This window comes from Aedes albopictus, chromosome 2 (assembly GCF_035046485.1).
Source record: "Aedes albopictus strain Foshan chromosome 2, AalbF5, whole genome shotgun sequence".
NCBI lineage: Eukaryota > Metazoa > Arthropoda > Insecta > Diptera > Culicidae > Aedes > Aedes albopictus.
In genome coordinates, this window is record NC_085137.1 from 111,844,960 (window position 1) to 111,852,024 (window position 7,065).

Sequence of the window (7,065 nt, forward strand, 5' to 3'; positions counted from 1 at the left end):
ACGACTTGAGATGATGTCTGTGTGTGTGTGTGTATGTATGTGTGTGTGTATGTGTACAAAAAAAGGTCACCTCACTTTTAGATAGTAAATATCAATCGATTTTAACGATCGACGGCTCATTCGACGCGGAATCTGGTCCCATTGTTTCCTATTGAAAATGGTTGGGATCGGTCCAGCCGTTCCGGAGTTATGGTCATTTAGGTGTTCCGGATCGGTACCCCTGGAAGGGGCCAGACATGAAAATGCACCAAACCCATGCATGCGACCCATCAAACCACGGCATTTATGATTATCTGATTAACGGTAAGCAGGAAAATACTCTCAGACTATATCTGAACCGGTAGTGTTCCGGAACCGGTTCTGGGTGTCCCGCCGGAAGTGGCCAAATATCAAATTAAACATAACTCATGCATGCGACACATCAAACAGCGGCTTTTTCAATAATCTGATGAACTGTTAGCAGGAAAACAGTATCAGACCACATCTGAACCAGTAGTGTTCCGGAACCGGTTCCGGGAGTCCCGACGGATGTGGCCAAATATAAAAGAGTACCAAACCCATGCATGCGGCACATCAAACAGTGGCATTTTCGATATCCTGATGAACGGTAAGCAGGAAAACAGTATCAGACCATATCTGAACCGGTAGTGTTCCGGAACCGGATCCGGATGTTCCGCCGGAAGTGGCCAAATATAAACGAGTACTAAACCGATGCACGCGACACATCAAACAGCGGCATTTTCGATAATCTTATGAACGGTAAGCAGGAAAACAGTACCAGATCATATCTGAACCGGTAGTGTTCCGGAACCGGTTCCAGATGTCCCGCCGGAAGTGGCCAAATATAAACGAGTACTAAACCGATGCATGGGACACATCAAACAGCGGCATTTTTGATAATCTTATGAACGGTAAGCAGGAAAACAGTATCAGACCATTTTTGAACCGGTAGTGTTCCGGAACCGGTTCCGGATGTTCCGCCGGAAGTGGCCAAATATAAAAGAGGGCTAAACCGATGCATGCGACACATCAAACAGCGGCATTTTCGATAATCTTATGAACGGTAAGCAGGAAAACAGTACCAGACCATATCTGAACCGGTAGTGTTCCGGAACCGGTTCCGGATGTCCCACCGGAAGTGGCCAAATATAAAAGAGTACCAAACCCATGCATGCGACACATCAACAGCGGCATTTTCGATAACCTGGTGAACGGTTAGCAGGAAAACAGTATCAGACCATATCTGAACCGGTAGTTGTCCGGAACCGGTTCCGGTGGTCCCAACGGATGTGGCCAAATATAAAGGAGTACCAAACCCATGCATGCGACACAACAAATAACGGATTTTCTGATAACCTGATGACTGGTTATCAAACAAATAGGTTAGGACCACATTAGGGGCAGCCGGTGGTGTCGTAACCAGTTCCGGGTGTCCCTCCGAAAGCGGCTAAATATAAAATCGAATTGAACCTATGTATGCGACACAGCAAAGCTAGGATTTTTTTATAACCAAGCAAACAGGCTCAGACCGGTGAAAAAATGTTTTACGCATCTGGTCAAATCTCAACCGATACGTAGTAATTGAACTTTACATGTTTTTGACTTTGCTTGTCTCAAACTGGATATAACTTGAAAATGGTCACAAACTTATCGCATTTGCAAGATTATTAAATTTGCTATCAAAAAGCTCTTGGAATCTATTGGTTTAGTTAGATAACTAACGCAAAAAAGCTCGAAAGTAGTGTTTTGCCTTTCTCGTACACATAGTGTACTAAAAAACTATATGTTCACTCAAAAAACGATTATTCGAAAAAAGGCTCTGTGGATCAAGTCGCATATACCAATCAACTGGTAAGACTTCCAGAGTCCAAAATGGCGACTAGAATATCCAAGATGTTTGGACCACCATCCAAGATGGCGGCTCTAAATTCACGATGGCGGCTGTTTAATGAAGTATATTTTTCGTAGGGAAGATGCCTGGACGCCAAAAATGACGACCAGAACATCCAAGATGGCAAACTTAAATCCTAAATGGCGGCTTCAAATTCAAGATAGCGTCTTTTTCTTAAGAGTTTGAGGCTCAAACATTAAAAGCCAGATAAACGATATGATTTCTCATATCATGAAATAGATTTCTGTTAATTGTATGAAAGCGCGATGTACATCAACATTTCGCTTGAGTTTTATTGAAATGGGGTTTCAAAGACTCGAGAAAGGCGCCATCACCGCTAGGTGGATTAATTAGGGTTTTTTTCATACGTATTCACTTTTAGCAAAAATTAAAACTATAATAAACAACGCTTCAATCCTTTGTTTAGAGCTGGATGATTAGCAACAGCCTGCAGAACAGGCGCAACAGTGTCCATATCTTATTTCATATGTGTCTCTTGTGCCTGTTTTCAAATTATCTACCAGATAGTGCATTGTTTTAGTTTGCTACTCTTATTAATTTGTTGTATACCTCATCGCTGTTGAAGAAGGAGATCCCACAATGAATGATTCAATTAGATATTAGGATTTTTCTAACCGCGAAAGATTTTGCGTCGGCATATTGCAAACATTACCTACCTTGATACCTTGTTGGCTACAAAGTAACTTTACTCCAATGCCGAGCGTATAGTAGAGCACCATCTTCGTCGGTCTTGGGCGATGTTCCTCCAGTTTCCCCGAACGTGTAGAGATCGTAGATCTTCTTCAACCGCGTGCAGCCAGCGAGTTCGCGGCCGCCCACGAAGTCGCCTACCTCTACCGGGTTCTCTGCTGAATATTGTTTTCGCTATTCTTTCTTCCGACATTCGCACTACGTGTCCAGCCCACTGAAGTCTGCCGTATTTTATACGTTTCACAATATTCGCATCTTCGTACACTTGGTACAACTCGTGATTCATGCGTCTGCGCCACACTCCATTTTCTTGTTTCCCACCGAGAATTGTCCGCAGCACTTTGCGCTCAAAAACTCCAAAAGCTTTTCGGTCTACCTCCTTTAACGTCCACGCTTCGTGACCGTAGAGGGCAACCGGAAGAATCAGCGTCTTATACAGAGCGAATTTTGTTTGCGTTTGCAAGTTACGGGACCTAAGCTGGCTACGCAATCCGTAAAAGGCCCTATTCGCAGCTGCAATACGCCTTTTCACTTCACGGGAAACGTCATTGTCACATGTCACAAGTGTTCCAAGATAAACAAATTCTTCAACAACTTCAAACACTTCCCCATCAATCACTACCTCAGCACTAACACCACTAGGCCTGCTTCTGTCTCTACCCGCTATCATGTACTTCGTCTTGGTAGAGTTAATCGTCAAGCCTATCCTCGCTGTCTCTCTCTTCAGAGGAGCATAAGCTTCCTCCACTGCCCTACGATCGATGCCGATGAGATCAATATCGTCCGCAAAACCGAGGAGCATGTGCGACCGTGTGATGATAGAGCCATTCCTCTGCACGCCTGACCTCCTAATCGCTCCTTCGAGTGCAATGTTGAACAATAAATTTGAAAGAGCATCCCCCTGCTTCAATCCATCCAAGGTCACAAACGACGTAGACACTTCGTCCGCGATCCGAATACTTGATTTTGATCCATCCAGCGTTGCGCGTATCAGCCTAATTAGTTTCGCCGGAAAACCATGTTCTGACATTATCTGCCAAAGCTCATTTCTTTTCACTGAATCGTACGCTGCTTTAAAATCAATGAACAGATGGTGGGTCTGCAAGTTATATTCCTGAAATTTATCTAGGATCATCCGCAGGGTAAACATTTGATCCGTCGTTGATCGGCCCTCACGAAAACCAGCCTGGTATTCGCCGACGAAGGACTCCTCAAGAGGTCGCAGTCTGTTGAACAGGACACGCGACAGTATCTTATACGCCGAATTTAAAAGGGTAATACCTCTGTAATTGGCACACTCCAGTCTGTGCCCTTTCTTGTAGATTGGGCATATGAGGCCATCCAACCAACTAGTGGGCAATTCTTCATCCTCCCAAATCTTTATAATAATCTGATGGATTGATTGATGTAGCTGCTCGCTTCCGTGCTTAAGAAGTTCGACCGGGATCTCGTCCTTCCCAGCAGCCTTGCTGTTTTTCAGCTCCTTAAGGGCCTTTTTAACCTCATCCAGTGTTGGTGGTTCCACTGCTTGACTGTCATCCATTATGTTAATCCTGTTCCTGGGTGCTCCTTCGCTGCTACCATTCAACAAATCTTCGAAGTGCTCCTTCCACCTGGCTGCCACCATTGTTTTGTCTGTCAGCAAATTTCCTTCCCGGTCATTGCACATGGCGGGCACTGGCGCAGTCTTGTGCCGCGCGCCATTGACAGTTGCATAAAATCTCCGCATATCGTTCCTGTCCATACTTTCCTGCGCTTCAGCAATAACACTCTCTTCGTGTTGCCGTTTTTTCCTGCGGTGGATTCGTTTCTCTTCAGCTCTTGCAACCCTGTACCGCTCTCTGTTCTGCCGGGTACCGGCCACTAGCATTCGACTTCTGGCGGCATTCTTTTCGTTCGTCGCTCGTTGGCAGTCCTCGTCAAACCAACCATTACGTTGGCGTCGCTGAGCGGTACCAATCACCTCTTGCGCTGTTGTTGTCACTGCTTCGTGGATACTTCCCCACAAGCTGTTGACATCTCCAGATCCGTTGGTCTCTCCTATCCTCTCGTCTAGCTTCTGGTGGTACTGTGCAGCAACCCCTTCGGCTGACAAGCGCTGGATATTGAAACGCATCGTCCTGTTGTTTCTTGAACTCGTGACGCTGGATAATCGCGCCCGAATTTTAGCGGCTACAAGATAATGATCCGAGTCGATGTTCGGGCCTCTGTAGGACCTCACATCTATGACGTCCGAGAAATGTCGCCCGTCGACCAGCACGTGGTCTATCTGGGAGCAAGTGTCACCACTCGGGTGTCGCCAGGTGTGTTTTCGGATATTCTTACGTGCGAAGTAGGTACTGCTGATTGCCATCCCTCTAGCAGCAGCGAATGTCACAAGGCGCAGACCATTATCGTTGGTAACAGAATGAAGGCTTTCCGTTCCAATGACAGGCCGAAAGAAACTTTCTCTGCCGATCTGCGCATTTGCATCTCCGATGACTATTTTGACATCTTGTTTTGGGCACTCTCCGTAGGCCTTATCAAGGCTCTCATAGAACTTATCCTTCATGTCATCGGGTTTGTCGTTCGTTGGCGCATAGATGCTGATCAGGCTGTAGTTGAAGAACTTGCCCTTCATCCTCAACACACAGATTCGGTCGCTTATCGGCTTCCACCGAATAACTCGCTTCATCTGCTTCCCGATCACTATAAAGCCAACTCCGCGTTCTGCCTTATCGCCGCCGCTGTAGTAGATGTGGTACTTGAACGAAGTGTTGGCGATGGGATCCACCGCTCGGAATTCGCGTTCTCCGGTTTTGGGCCAGCGTATCTCCTGGATAGCGGCCACATTAACGCCGACATTCCGGAGTTCACGAGCCAGGAGCCCAACACGTGCGGGTTCATTCAAAGTTCTCACGTTCCAAGATCCGACTTTCCAATCGTTGTCCTTTATTCGTTGCCGGGTCTGTTGCCGTTGAATCAATCCGTTTACTCTACTATTGCTTTTCTGGGTGTTTGAAGGTTTTCAGCAGGCTACCTTACCGGGGCCGCGCTGCCTACATTGCGTTGAAGGGGCTGCCTTCTTAGGTATAGCTGACGCAATACAGCATTTCATACTCAGCCGCTGGATGCCAGAACAGACGCTGTTTGAGCCGCACCTCCTTGGTGAACAGACGCTCGGATCGTCTTTGTCATCGTTTGACCCGTGGAAGCATGAGGTAGGAACTTGTGAGGACCAGAGCTATGTTGGACGCTCTCCTCGATACCGTTTTGCAGCCCATTTTCCTGCCACTCTTTGAAACGGTTGGCTTCGCGACTTGTTTGATATGAATCGATTTTTCCCCAATGCTTGTGAAAGTCCAAGTCCACCAACTCAAAAAGGCTCAGGCTCAGGATTAAAATTCAGCCGGCTGCAGCACCCTTTTCGATGGCGCTACATTTCAATAGACGAATTTCGCCCCAAATCGTATTCGGAGTTGGCAGCACCCTCTCAGATTACAATGAAACTTTCTGGGTATGTACACCAAGACTAGATAAGCCACTTTGCATACTTAGTTTCTCCAAAATTTATCTGGACTGACTTTTGAAAAGGGCTAAACTTTTTTTATGGATTTTTAAAAAATGTTTTTAATCAAAAAATGACTACTCCTACAAAAAAGTGTTGTATGGGTGATTATCACAAAATAAGTCAAATTTTAAGAAAAAAATACTGAAAAAAATCCAAAATGAGCCCTACACTGAAAAAAATCATTTCTAAAAATTCAAAGTTGATTTAAAAAAAAACACCATTTTTGATTTTGATGAAATTTTGTCTCAAGACAGGTAATTATGTTCCCTACCAACCGTCCATACATCACAAGATAGGCACTTTTGAGGAAAAAAAGTTTTTCTAACAAAAACTTTTTCATGTCCAAATTATTATTTTTTCAGTGTCTTTTTTTAAAAACAAACTAAACCAGTGAAGGTTAATCTCAAAATGCAATGAAACTTATTGTGTCATATGCGACAATGCAATGCACCCATATTCACGCAGCAGCACTCTAGAAGTACGAAACAATATACAATTAGAACACGCATTTCATACGTGCTGCTGTAATTTCTACCCAAACGTTTCTACCCCATGTTCTTACCTAATATTAGGTAAGGCTATTTATTAGATTCGAACTACCTAATCGAAAAAAAAAAAAACAAATCAAGAGTTGTACCTAAAGCAAATATGAACAAAACAAGAAAATGAATCGGTATCATTCAACGTGTTACTTCTCTTTGGTTATTAAAGGCAGTTCTGAAAAGTAATGGATCAATCGTATAAATCAAAATTCAACAAATTCAAGTGCAGTTCAAAAATAAACAATCCAAAGTGCAACCGTCATAATCTACGGGGCATGTCATTAAGATTGATAGATAAAATTCATTCCATGGGATATACACATGAAATCGACGAATCGATGAGTATTTGTGAGTCATGTCGTGGATTGATA